This window comes from Sus scrofa, chromosome 6 (genome assembly GCF_000003025.6).
Source record: "Sus scrofa isolate TJ Tabasco breed Duroc chromosome 6, Sscrofa11.1, whole genome shotgun sequence".
Taxonomy (NCBI): Eukaryota; Metazoa; Chordata; class Mammalia; order Artiodactyla; family Suidae; genus Sus; species Sus scrofa.
The window spans coordinates 164,763,549-164,776,430 of NC_010448.4; positions in this window are offsets into that span (position 1 = coordinate 164,763,549).

Here is a 12,882-nt window from a genome sequence, read left to right on the forward strand (position 1 = left end):
TGGTCATGCCCCAAAGCACAATAATGAAACTGATTGTGGGTAGCTTATGGGCAGGATCGGGGAGACCGGACCCAGAGGCATTGGTGGCTGTACTCCACACCAGACCAGGGAAGGGGTACAGGGGGGCTTAAAGGGGCCGAAGCTCAAAATAGATCCTGACTACCCAGTGAGAAGCATGTCAGCACCAAAGGGAACTGAGGGTTTTCCTTCCCCCACAGGCGTCTCATGACCATTAATCACCTGCGGCAGCAAAAGGCAGTTGCTGAGTTTTCACATGAGTTAAAGGCAAGGGTGAAAGTTGATATAGAAATTATCTGGCTTGGGTGCATTCCTTTTGAGTAGGCCAAAGCTCAGTCACCCAGAATGGGGAGAGGCTAGGACTTCAAGCCTAAGATGGAATGGACAAAATGAAGTCAGCCTGGTTCAGCCACACCGAATACTTGACCTCAGCCTCCAGCCAGTTTCCCCATCTCGGTAATTACCAGCTCTGTCATCCAGTTGCTCAGGCCTTAACTTCCCTCTTTTTTTCTTTCATTATACTGTGTCCATTTCATCAGGAAATTCTATCTGTTCTGCCTGCAAAAATATCCATGAACCAACTACGTCTTACCACTGGGTCAAAATCACCTCTGTATTATGGCAGTAGCTTCTAAACTGATTTTCTATTTCTGCCCTTTCTCCTTTCATTCTACTCTGAACATGGCAGCCAGAGTGATCCTATTAAAACATTAAGTAGGATCATATAATTCCTCTTATCAAAATCCTCTAATAACTCCCTAACTCACTTGGAGTGAAATCCATAATCTCGCTGCATCAATCATTCTGCTGTAGCCATGCTAGTGTTCTCACTGTTCCTCAGAGGTGCCAGTGTGCTCCCACCTTGGGCCAAGTCTTAGAATCGAGTAGCATAAATCTTCCTGCTTTGTTGTTTTCATAAACTTTTTTTTACTATTCTAAGTTTTTTGCATTTTTGCATTTTTGCATATATTTTAGGATCAGCTTGTCAATTTTTATCCCCCCCCAAAAAAAACTGATATCTTTTTATGTAAGGCTGCATTGAATCTGCAGATCAATTTAGGAATAATTGATATCATAAACTATATTGACTTCCAATCCATAAACATGGTACATATCTTCATTTATTTGTCTTACTTTGGTCTCTCAGTAGTATTTTGTAATTTTAGTGGAACAATCAAGCCATCTGTCCATTTCATCTAAGTTGTCAAATTTATTAGCATCAAGTCTTTCAACCTATTTCTTGATTATCCGTTTCACATCTAAAGTATATGTAGGGATGTTCTCTCTCTCCTCCCTCTCTCTCCCTCTCTCCCTCTCTCTCCTCTCTCTCTCTCTCTCTTTGGCCATGTCATGCAGACGGCCAGGATCATACCTAAGCCACAGCAGTGACAACACCAGAATCCTTAACTGCTAGGCCACCAGGGAACTTCCCCCTCTTCTAGTTCTGATATTGATAACTTATGTCTTCTCTCTTTTGTCTTGATCCATCTAACTAGAGATATATCCATTTTATTGATATTTTCAAAGAACGAAGATTTGGTTTAATTTTTTCCCATTGTTTTCCACTTAATTTATTTCCACTCGTAAATTTACTATTTCCTTCCTTCTGCAGTTGACCCTTGAACAACGTTAGTTTGAACTGCGTGGATTCACGTATAAGCGGACATTTTTCAACAGTGAACATCATAGAACTACGCGGTTCATGGCTGGTTAAGTCAACGAATCCAGAGGGCCACTGTAAGATACATACAGATTAACCCTCCCATTGTTCAAGGGTCAGTGTATTTGCTTTTAACTTAATTTGCTCTGTTTTTTTTTCCTATCATGTCAGGTAAGCATTTAGATAATTACTTTTCAACTTTTTTAATCCAAAATTTTAAAACTAGATTTCCCTTTAAGTAATTTTAGCCACTACCCATCAAATTTTGATGTCTATTCTCTTTTCCTGCCTCCTTTTGGATAGACACAGAGTTTTGGTCAGGGTTTTTTTATATGTTTTTGTCATACTATTTTATTTCCACAATTAGCTTATTAGTCATGCATCTTTTATTTTCAGTGGTTTCTCTAGGGTTTAAAACATGCATCTGAAACTTATCACAATCTACCTTCAAACAATAGTATACTACTTCATACGTATTGAAGGAAATATTAATACGCTTCCATTTCTCCTTATCCTCTGTCGTCATACACTTTCTACATGTGCTATAAACACCACAGTACCTTGTTATTATTTTGCATTAAATAGTCACTTAAAATGTTTTAAAAGCTGAAATGAAAAAAACTCTGTTTTTCACATTCCCACCGCTTGTCATTCTTTTGTGTATATATTCAGCTGGTATCACTTGACTTCAGCTTGAAATTTTTTCTTCAGCATTTCTTTTAGTGTAGAACAGTTAGTGTTAATTCTCTCAGCTTTCGTTTGACTAAAAATATCTTTATTTTCCTTCAATTTTGAAGAGTATTTACCTGGTGTATAATTCTAGTTTAGTATCTCTCTCTACCTATTTATATATCTATGTATCTCTATTTTTTTTTTGTCTTTTTTTTTTTTTTTTGCTATCTCTTTGGGCCGCTCCCACGGCATATGGAGGTTCCCAGGCTAGGGGTCTAATCGCAGCTGTAGCCACCGGCCTACACCAGAGCCACAGCAACGCGGGATCCGAGCCGCGTCTTCGACCTATACCACAGCTCATGGCAATGCCAGATCGTTAACCCACTGAGCAAGGGCAGGGACCGAACCCGCAACTTCATGGTTCCTAGTCGGATTCGCTAACCACTGCGCCACGACGGGAACTCCTGTATCTCTATTTTTCATTCTCTTTCTCTCTCTTTTAGGTCTTTAAAGAGGTTGCTCCATTGTCTTTTGGCTTGCATTGCTGTTCGTGAGAAATCAATGATAATTCTTATTTTTATTCTCCTTGTATAATATGTGCCTTTTTTCCATCTGCCTCTAATATTTTCTATTAATCACTAGTTTTTTTAGAAAATTGGTTATGATGTACTTTGGTGTGGTTTTTTTATTTGTTTATCCTGCTAAGGTCTGTTGAGTTTCTTGGGTCTGTTGTTTATACTCTCCAAAATTGGGGAAATGGGGCCATTCTTTCTTCAAATATTTTTCCACCCTTACCCTGTCTGGGATCTCAGTTATAAATATATTAGATCATTTGTAGTGCTTCACAGGTACTAAGGCTCTATTCATTTTTTTAGTCCTTCTTCTTTTTATGCCACAGTTTGGATATTTCTCATTGCTATAATTCACTGATGTTTTCTTCTTCAGTATCTAATCTGCTACAAAGGTATAAGTGTATTCTTTAGTTCAGATATTGTTCTTTAAACTCTTGATGTCCCAGGTGGTAACTTCAACTTCTTTCCTCATTATGTTCAGGTTTCCATTTAAATGTCAATCTATGATGAAGAATAGCTCCTTCAAATTCTGTCTGCTAATTCCATCATCTCTATCATTTCTGGGTCTATTTCTATGAATTAATTTTTCCTGGTTATAGGTCATATGTTCCTGCTTCTTTTTGTGTCTCATCATTTTATTGGGGGTTGGATATTATGTTTCATTGTTGAGAGTCTGAATTTTGTTTCCTTCCTTAGAGAATATTGAAGTGCGTTTTGTTTGGGCAGGCAATTAAGTTACTTGCGGATCAAGTCTCTCATTTTTTAAGCCTTATTAAGGTAGTTCTAGAGTGGTCTTTACCCTAGAGCTTCTTTAGCCCTACTTCTAGGACCCTTTTGAAGTCTCTACTGAAAATCCCTGGTGTTGAACAAGTTCGCTCCAGTCCAACCAGCTGGAACTTGAAGGTCTCCCAGCCCAGTCCAAATTCTGGAAAGTACGATTCCTCAGTGGTTATTTGCCCACACTCATGGAGTTTCATCCCGTGCATGCACCGTTTACCATTCAGACAAAGACTTAAGTGAGATCCCTGTACAGATTTCTTGAGCTCTTTTGAGTAGATGCTTCCTCTCTGATACTCTTCCTGCACATTCTAATGTGTCAGCCTTTCCAAACTCCGGTATCCCCCTTCTCAACACAAAAATACCCCTGTACCTCTTCTTGGTACTTTTCCCTCCCTGCTCTGCAAGCAAGTGCCTTCAGGCATAAAGCCGGAGTCATCAGACTCACCTTGTTTGTCTTTCTCCTCTCAGGGATTATACTTTTGTGCTAACTGTTGTCCAACATTTGAAAAATTGTTTCATATATATGTCCAGTTTTCTAATTATTTATACAGGAGAGAAAGTCTGGACCAACTTAATCAATCATGTTCAGAAGCTAAAATCCCTCTCCCTTAGATCTTTTTTTTTTTTAATTTTATTTTAGTTTCCCACTGCACAGCAAAGGGGTGAAGTTATATACATTACATTTTTTCCCCACCCTTTGTTCTGTTGCAACATGAGTATCTAGACATAGTTCTCAATGCTACTCAGCAGGATCTCCTTGTAAATCTATTCCCCTTAGGTCTTTTTATTCAAATTTCACTTCCAAAATTATAATCACTCCAACAATACTCTCTGCCCTCCTTTCCTGTTTCATTTTTCTCCTAAGTACTCATCATCCAACACTATAAATATACTTATTATCTTATTTATGAATTGTTTCATTTCATTAGAATGTAAGTTCCATGCAGGCAGTTGTTCCTTGTTATATCCGTGGTACAATGATTGGGCTTAAAATACATTAAATAATAAATATATGACGGATGGATGAATGAAAGCTCACCTCCTTTCAAAATATTTCCCTGATGCTTTCTGCCTCTTGTATCATGGTGCTGATAACATCTTTATTGTTCATGTCTCTCTCTCTCTCATGCGCGCGCGCGCGCACACACACACACACACACACACACACACACACACACGGAGTTCTTAAACAGCAGGAGTATGCTTGTCTATCTGTGTGTCACCATCTCTCTACCCCCAGCTGGACACAGGAGAGTTAGCACTTGTGTGAAATAATGGAAATTGGCCCCATCTAAGTGGTGCAGTTGTCCAGAAAACCAGCAGAGGGCAGCACGAGGCCACGCAGGTCTTCATTGTTTTCCTAGTGCCAGTCTTCTCCGCCAAGTAGGAACTGGTTTCAGATGGAGCAGGACTGCAATTTCAGGCTGACTTTAGACACAAAGAGTTAGTGCTATTCCCTCAGTAAAGGACTCAGGTGGGCCCAGACAGCCTCTGATGGCCCACCCCCACCCACCCACCTCGACACCTTGATGACTCAGCATCTCCTGCCATTTACTCCTCCAGCCTGAATGGAGGGAGAACACACACACACACACACACACACACACACACACACACACACACACAGCCATTCTTCAGTTAGAAGAGCACGCCCTTCAGGATCCCATCACCTCTCCCAGGCTGTACTGTTTAAGTTCCCTCCTCTAAATAGATTTTTCTGAGGTCTATTTCCTGGCCTCCCTGTCTACTCAATGCACTTAGCAATTCCCTTGAAGCCTTTTAATGCCTGCAATTTAAATGTAACCCTTACCATGGGCACTGCCAGGAGGTGCACATTGTTCATTCCAACTTGCAGATGAGGGAACAGACACAGAGGAAAAAAAACACACCTAAGATCACAGCTTAATGAGTGGAGAGGCTGACTCAAACCCAGACCATGCTGGTCCAAGGCGCCTTCCAGTCCAGCTGCAACTCCCTCTCTAGCTCAAGCCCCCAGGGAGGAGGGCAGGAGCAGGGGCAGGTGGACTGGGGGCCATAGTGCAGGTTCTTTCCTCTCAGGACTATTGTTCTCATCCTAAAATAAACCCAGTTACCCCAGATTTACTATTTTCATCCCCGTATAAATCCTGGGGACCCCTGCCTGCTTCCTGGTGTACCCAAGCAGGACCCTATGGGGCCTTCCCACGGCAGGCCCTTCCCCCATGTCCTATGCTTAGCTCTTCTCTAAAGCACCTGGATAATAATATCAGAGGCGTATTTCCTGAGTTGTTTTCCAAAAGTGAAAATCCAGGAGTTCCCATTGTGGTGCAGGGGAAATGAACCCGACTAGTACCCATGAGGTCGAGGGTTTGACCCTTAGCCTTTCTCGGTGAGTTAAAATATCCTGCGTTGTCATGAGCTGTGGAGTTGGTCACACAGATCCCATGTTGCTGTGGCCATGGCTTGGGCCGCTGTAGCTCTGATTCAACCCCTAGGCTGGGAACTTCTCTATGTCCCAGCTGTGGCCCTTAAAAAAAAAAAAAAAAAAAAAAAAAAAAAAAGCTAAAGTGAAAATCCATACCCCCAACCAAATGGAAGCTGTTAACTACTTGATGACCGTGGGTACGTACGCAGCCTCCAGCCCTCCTGCAGCCTAAGGACAGGTCACATGAAGCTCAGTGACACCACCCTGTACCTCACCATCAGCCAATCAGAGAATCGTGCTCAAGCTGATCACTTATCCTGTGACCCTCTTCCCTCACGGAGCTTTTTGAGATGCTTTACAGAGTTTCCATCGTGGCTCAGGAGTTAATGAACCCGACTAGGATCCATGAGGACACAGGTTCAATCCCCGGCCTCGCTCAGTGGGTTAAGAAGCTAGCTTTGCCATGAGCTGTGGTGTAGGTTGCAAATGTGGCTTGGACCTGGCATTGCTGTGGCTGGGGCGCAGGCTGGCAGCTATAGCCCCAATTGAACCCCTACCCTGGGAACCTCCATTTGCAACAGGTGCATCCCTAAAAAGACAAAAAGACCCCCCAAAATGCTTTATAATTTTGGTTCGGGGAGTTTGGGCTTTTGAGGGGGCACGAGCCACCGGTCTCTTGCATGGCCCTGCAATAAACTTTGCTCTGCTCCGAACTCCAACTTAGTGGTTTGTTTGGCCTCGCTGTGCATCAAGCACCCAAAGTTGCACTAACACTGGAAACACTTGCAAGGTAGAGCCTGGATGTTACTGATGTATTCCAGGGCCATGCAAGGAACCCACACACGGCAGGGGCTCCCTTAAGGCAGGATTTTTGGGTAGGTGGAGGGATGGATGGGGTCACCACGATGACAGACAATGCCTGGAAACTCTGTAGAGTCTCTTCTACGCTTCCAAGAATTTAATTCAGCAAACAGTCCCTGAGGTGCCTCCAGCATGGACCCTGTTCTGGGTGCCAAGACAGTCTACTGATGGGGAAATTGGGGCTGCTACTTCACAGCCAAGGGGCAAACACTTGCAACCACTCAGGGAAGGCTGTGCCTGGACTAGAAAAAGAGTCTCAGCAGGGGCAGCCCTCACCCCTGCCCACAATAATGCTGAGAACCACTGCTGCTTCCTGCTGCTTAGGACCCACCGGGAGAAAAACCATTGTCTAGTTTGGAGCTTGGCCCCTTTCCTACCACCCAATTCTTCCCCTTCCCATTGTCTTTAGGCCTCTCTTCAGGGTACAGGATGCAGCTGCCGGCACAGCAGCAAAAAGAACAGGGAAGGGGTTGGGGGGAAGCAGATGAGGCCATCTCAGGAGGGGTGAGACGCTTCGGCTGGTGGTTCCTTCTCAGATGAGCTGTAGACAAAGGCCCAGGCAGCAAACTCTACCAGCATGGCACCGGTCACTGGGTACAGAACTCAGGCTTCAGAGGCTCAGATCCAGATCCAAACCCCCACATCTGCCACTGATGTGCTGTGCGTCTCTGGGCAAGCCTCTTGCAATCTCTGAGCATCAATTTTCTTTTCAGAGCAGGAATAAGATGCTTGCCCAGGGAGGATTAGCCTATTGCAGTGATGATTAACAGCAATGCTTACTATACAAGTATTTTTAAATGCTCATTTCTGGAGTTCTCCTCTGGTGCAGCAGATTAAGGATCCAGCCTTGTCACGGCAGTGGCTCAGGTGGCTGCTGTAGCATGGATTCAGTCACTGGCCCGAGGAACTTCCACAGCCACCCCCACAAAATATGTTTTAAAAAAAGTTTATTTCTTTAAACTTTAACTTCCAGAGCCACCCCTCAAAATATGTTTAAACAAAAAAAGTTTATTTCTTCTTCCACTTTAGCCATAGCAAAACACCAAGAAAGATGATGGCAAAAGGGGCTCTTATAGCAGATGGAAGCAGTGTTTTCTATTAGGTCAATGAAGATGTATTACCACAACTGGGTCGTCTTCAAAATCACACTTCATAAATCTGTAATAAATCACATTTAATAATTAATAATCACATTAATGGAACAGATACATTTATTGAACATTTACTATGTCAGCCAAATTAGTTCTTTTTTATTTTTATTTATTTATTTATTTATTTTTTGCCTTTTTCTAGGGCTGCACCCATGGCATATGGAGGTTCCCAGGTTAGGGGTCTAATCGGAGCTACAGCTGCTGGTCTACACCACAGCCACAGCCACGTCAGATCCGAGCCACATCTGCGACCTACACCACATCTAATGGCAACGCCGGATCCTTAACCCACTGAGCGAGGCCAGGGATCGAACCTGCAACCTCATGGCTCCTAGTTGGATTCGTTAACCACTGAGCCACGTCGGGAACTCCCAAATTAGTTCTTTTTTAAAATATATATTTATTTATTTATAATTAAAGTCTAGTTGATTTACACTGCTGTGCCAATTTCTGCTGTACAGCAAAGCGATCCAGACATACATGTATGTACATTCTTTCATTACATTCAGCTATACATTCTTATATTATCTTCCATCATGGTCTATCCCAAGAGACCGGATAGAGTTCCCTGTGCTCTACAGTAGGACCTCATAGCTTATCCCTTCTAAATGTCATAATTTCCATCGCCCGACCCCAAACTCCCCATCCATCTCCCTCCCTCTCCTCCCCCTTGGCAACCACAAGCCTATTCTCTTCGACTGTGGTCTGTTTTTGTTTTATAGGTAGGTTCATTCATCAGGCACATTCGTTCTTCACAGCTACTCTATGAGTTAGTTATTTTATTGACATCTTTTTTTTTTTTTTGTCTTTTTAGGGCTGCACCCACAGCATATGGAGGTTCCCAGGCTAGGGGTCCAATTGGAGCTGTAGCCACTGGCCTACACCACAGCCACAGCAACAGTACATCCAAGCCTCCTCTCTGACCTACCCCACAGCGCACGCCAACACCAGATTCTTAACCCACTGAACGAGGCCAGGGATCAAACCTGCATCCTCATGGATGCTAGTCAGATTCATTAACCCTGAGCCACAATGGGAACTCTGTGAGTTAGGTATTTTGAGGGCCAGCTTAACAGGTATGTGACCAGTGCAGATTCATAGAACCCCTAACTCAGAAGGGTGCCCCACAATTGGGGTTAATGCTCTGTGGTCACCATCTTGAAATTCTTAATAATTTTACTTTGGACTTTGTTTTGTGAAGTCTGATAGAACAGTGATGCACACACGGGGTGGGGGTGGCACTTTGGGGCTCAGCTCACACAGTCCTGCCTCTCCACACCTCCCTGCCTCCCCCTCCCCAGGCTGGGCCCTCACTGGCTGCCCGTTCCCCTGCCCCACTTCATCCTGGGCAGGAGCTGGATGTGGGCACAGGCAAGGCTGGGTTGGGGGTTCATGCCAAGCCCTGAGGCAGGGCCCCTCCACCGCTGTGAGTGTCCCCATGCTCAAGGGAGCACAACGCTAGCTAGTGAGCAATCAACAGCATGACGGGCTGAGCAAGAAATCATGGGAGAAAAGGAAAAAGTTTTTTTCTGTTTTTGAACAAGGGGCCTTGCATCTTCATTTGCACTGGACCCCACAAATTATGTGGCTGATCCTGGGTCCTATAATTAATTACTACAATTTCACAAAAGTGGAAGCTCAGAGAAGGTCAGTCATTTGTCCAAGATCACACAGCTGCTGAGTGGTAGAGTTCAGACGTGGACTTAGATCCCAGAGGAGAGAGGAGTCTGAGATCTTAAAGGGCTTCAGCCCAGGAAGTGGGAGGAACCCTGGATCCCATTTCTGATCATGACCCTGGGCAAGTGTCCCCCACACCCTGCCTCAGTTTTCCCAAGTGAAATCGCTCTGTAGAGTCTCTTAAGGTAGCACGGGGTCTCGAGATGTGGCTTTGCCACTCAGAGGATGGGATTCTGAGAAAAGGGGAATCATCTTTGCCCACCCTCCCCACAGAGCTGCTAGGATTCAGCAGGCATCACCCCCCACACACATGACACCTCCCAGCATATAAACACTTTCTTGCCACTCCCTCCCCCAAAAGCACTGAGCAGAAGGAATAGGAGTGTATATTCCTATTCCCATTTTACAGGCAGGAAAGTTGAAGTACCAGACCTGCCAAGTGATCCCAAGATCACACTGCATTTCAGACAAGTTCTGAATGGGTAACAGGGCTCCACAGACACAAGATCATAATATGACCATATCCCAATGCAAAGATGGGTCACGACATTGGAGAGTCCTGGTGTGGGAGGGCACTGTGAGCTCCTGGGTGCAGAAGCCCTTGCTCTAAGAGGGTTTGCTTCATCTCTGGCCTTGAAGGTCCCAAGTATGAGGGAGGAGGCCAGAGAGGTACCAAGAGCTCCAGAGAGAAGAGAAACATCTGGCCAGCAGCTCTCAAAGGATGACTCAGCAGTCCATGAGATATTTACCCAACATGGGAGCAGGTGTTATCTGTAGATCGACCGAAGAACAGGTGGACAGGGGGGACTGCATGACAAAACCAGCAGAAGCACCCCCTTAGCTCTCAACTCCACTCCTCCAGCCTCCCCACCCACTGGCCAGTCCTGGCAGAGATCTCCACCTGCACAGAGGGCAGGGTCTGGCTGACCAGATGTCGTTGCAGCTGGGCAACACTTCCTCAGTCCCACCTCACTCCCCTGAGCTCCTCAGGCCCCAGTTCCCTTGGTGACCATGTGACATCCACAACATGGGAGGGCCCTGGACCAGGTGACCCCTCTTGCCTGGAGCTTCTTTTGACCACAGAATGTGTTTGTGAAATGGTTCCTGAAATGGAGACCGTCTCCTGTCTATCCCCAGACCTTCAGGGAGGTACCAGTGCACTTGTCCAATACAACTTTCTATATGATGGAAGTGTTCCGTTATCTGCTGCCCAATAAACACTAGCCACATGTGGTTAAGGAGCACAGTGGCCAGTGAGACTGGGGAACTCATTTAAACCGTGAATTTAATGTAAATTTTTTTTTTTTCTTTTTAAGACCATACCCAAGGCACATGGAGGTTCCCAGGCTAGAGGTCAAATTGGAGCTGTAGCCACAGGCCTACCCCACAGCCACAGCGACACAGGATCTGAGCCGCCTCTGCAGCCTATACCACAGCTCACTGCTACACTGGATCCTTAACCCACTGAGTGAGCCAGGGATCAAACCCACAACCTCATGGTCACAAGTTAGATTCGCTTCTGCTGTGCCACATCAGGAACTCCCTTTCAATTTAATTTTAATTAAGCTAAATGTAAATTTAAATTGTTATATGTGGCTAGTGACTACGGTATTGGGCGGCATAGCTCTAGAAACAAAAGGAGACCAAAAAAAAAAAACCCCACAAAAAACAAAATAACTGCACCTCATTTGGGGGTTTCAAAACACTTTCGCAAAAAAAAAAAAAAAAAAAAAAAAAAAAAAAAAAAAAAAAAGGAGTTCCCGTCGTGGCGCAGTGGTTAACGAATCCGACTAGGAACCATGAGGTTGCAAGTTCGGTCCCTGCCCTTGCTCAGTGGGTTAACGATCCGGCGTTGCCGTGAGCTGTGGTGTAGGTTGCAGACGCGGCTCGGATCCCACGTTGCTGTGGCTCTGGCGTAGGCCAGTGGCTACAGCTCCAATTCAACCCCTAGCCTGGGAACCTCCATATGCCGCGGGAGCGGCCCAAGAAATAGCAACAACAACAACAACAACAAAAAGACAAAAGACAAAAAAAAAAAAAAAAAAAAAAAAAAAAAAAAAAAAAAACACTTTCGCAAGCATCTTCTCATTTGTCTGTCCTGAGAAATAGATGTTAATCCTCATTTTGCAGAGGGGAAAACTGAAACGCGGAGAATTTGAATGGCTTCCACGCTGACAGAGCTAGTCAATGTTCAAGGCATGATTTCATCCGAGTTCTCTTGATTCCAAAACTCCACTCATACCTCTGTATAACTCGGCACCACATATATCACATATATATCAGATCATCTACCTGCAGCTCTAGACACACAAAGATAAATAAGAGAGAGGTCCAGACTTTGGATAGGTATCCCTAGACAAAGATTCATATGCCACAATACGAATGTGACTATAATAATTACTCTACATGACTTTTTTCCAAGTAGTTCAAAGCACTTTCCTTTAAATGCCATCTGCATCTGATGACTCTCAGATTTATATTTCAGGCCCCAACCTCTACCCAGAACTCCAGATAGATGTATCAAACAGTCCATTTGAATAATGAATTGGGAGTTCCCGTCATGGCTCAGTGGTTAACGAATCCGACTAGGAACCATGAGGTTGCAGGTTCGATCCCTGACCTCGATGCTCACTGGGTTAAGGATCCGGCGATGCCATGAGCTGTGGTGTAGGTCGAAGATGTGACTCAGATCTGGTGTTGCTGTGGCTGTGGTGTAGACCGGCAGCTACAGCTCCGATTAGACCCCTAGCCTGGGAAGCTCCATATGCCGCAGGTGCGGCCCTAGAAAAGACAAAAAGGAAAAAAAAAAAAAAAGGAATATTGAATTGGCTTCTCAAGCTTGCCCCAGATCTGCTCTCCTTCATCTCAGGAAACAGCAATGCCTTTCCTCCAGTGGTTCTGCTGGTGGTTCCACCCTAAGATCCTTCTCTTTTTTTGCAGTAAATATTGTTAGCTCTTTTTTTTTTTTTTTTTTTCATGGATGCACCTGTGGCATATGGAAGTTCCCAGGCCAGGGACTGACTCAGGGCTGGAAATGCCACTTATACCACAGCTGCAGCAATGCCACATCCTTAAGCCATTGTGCTG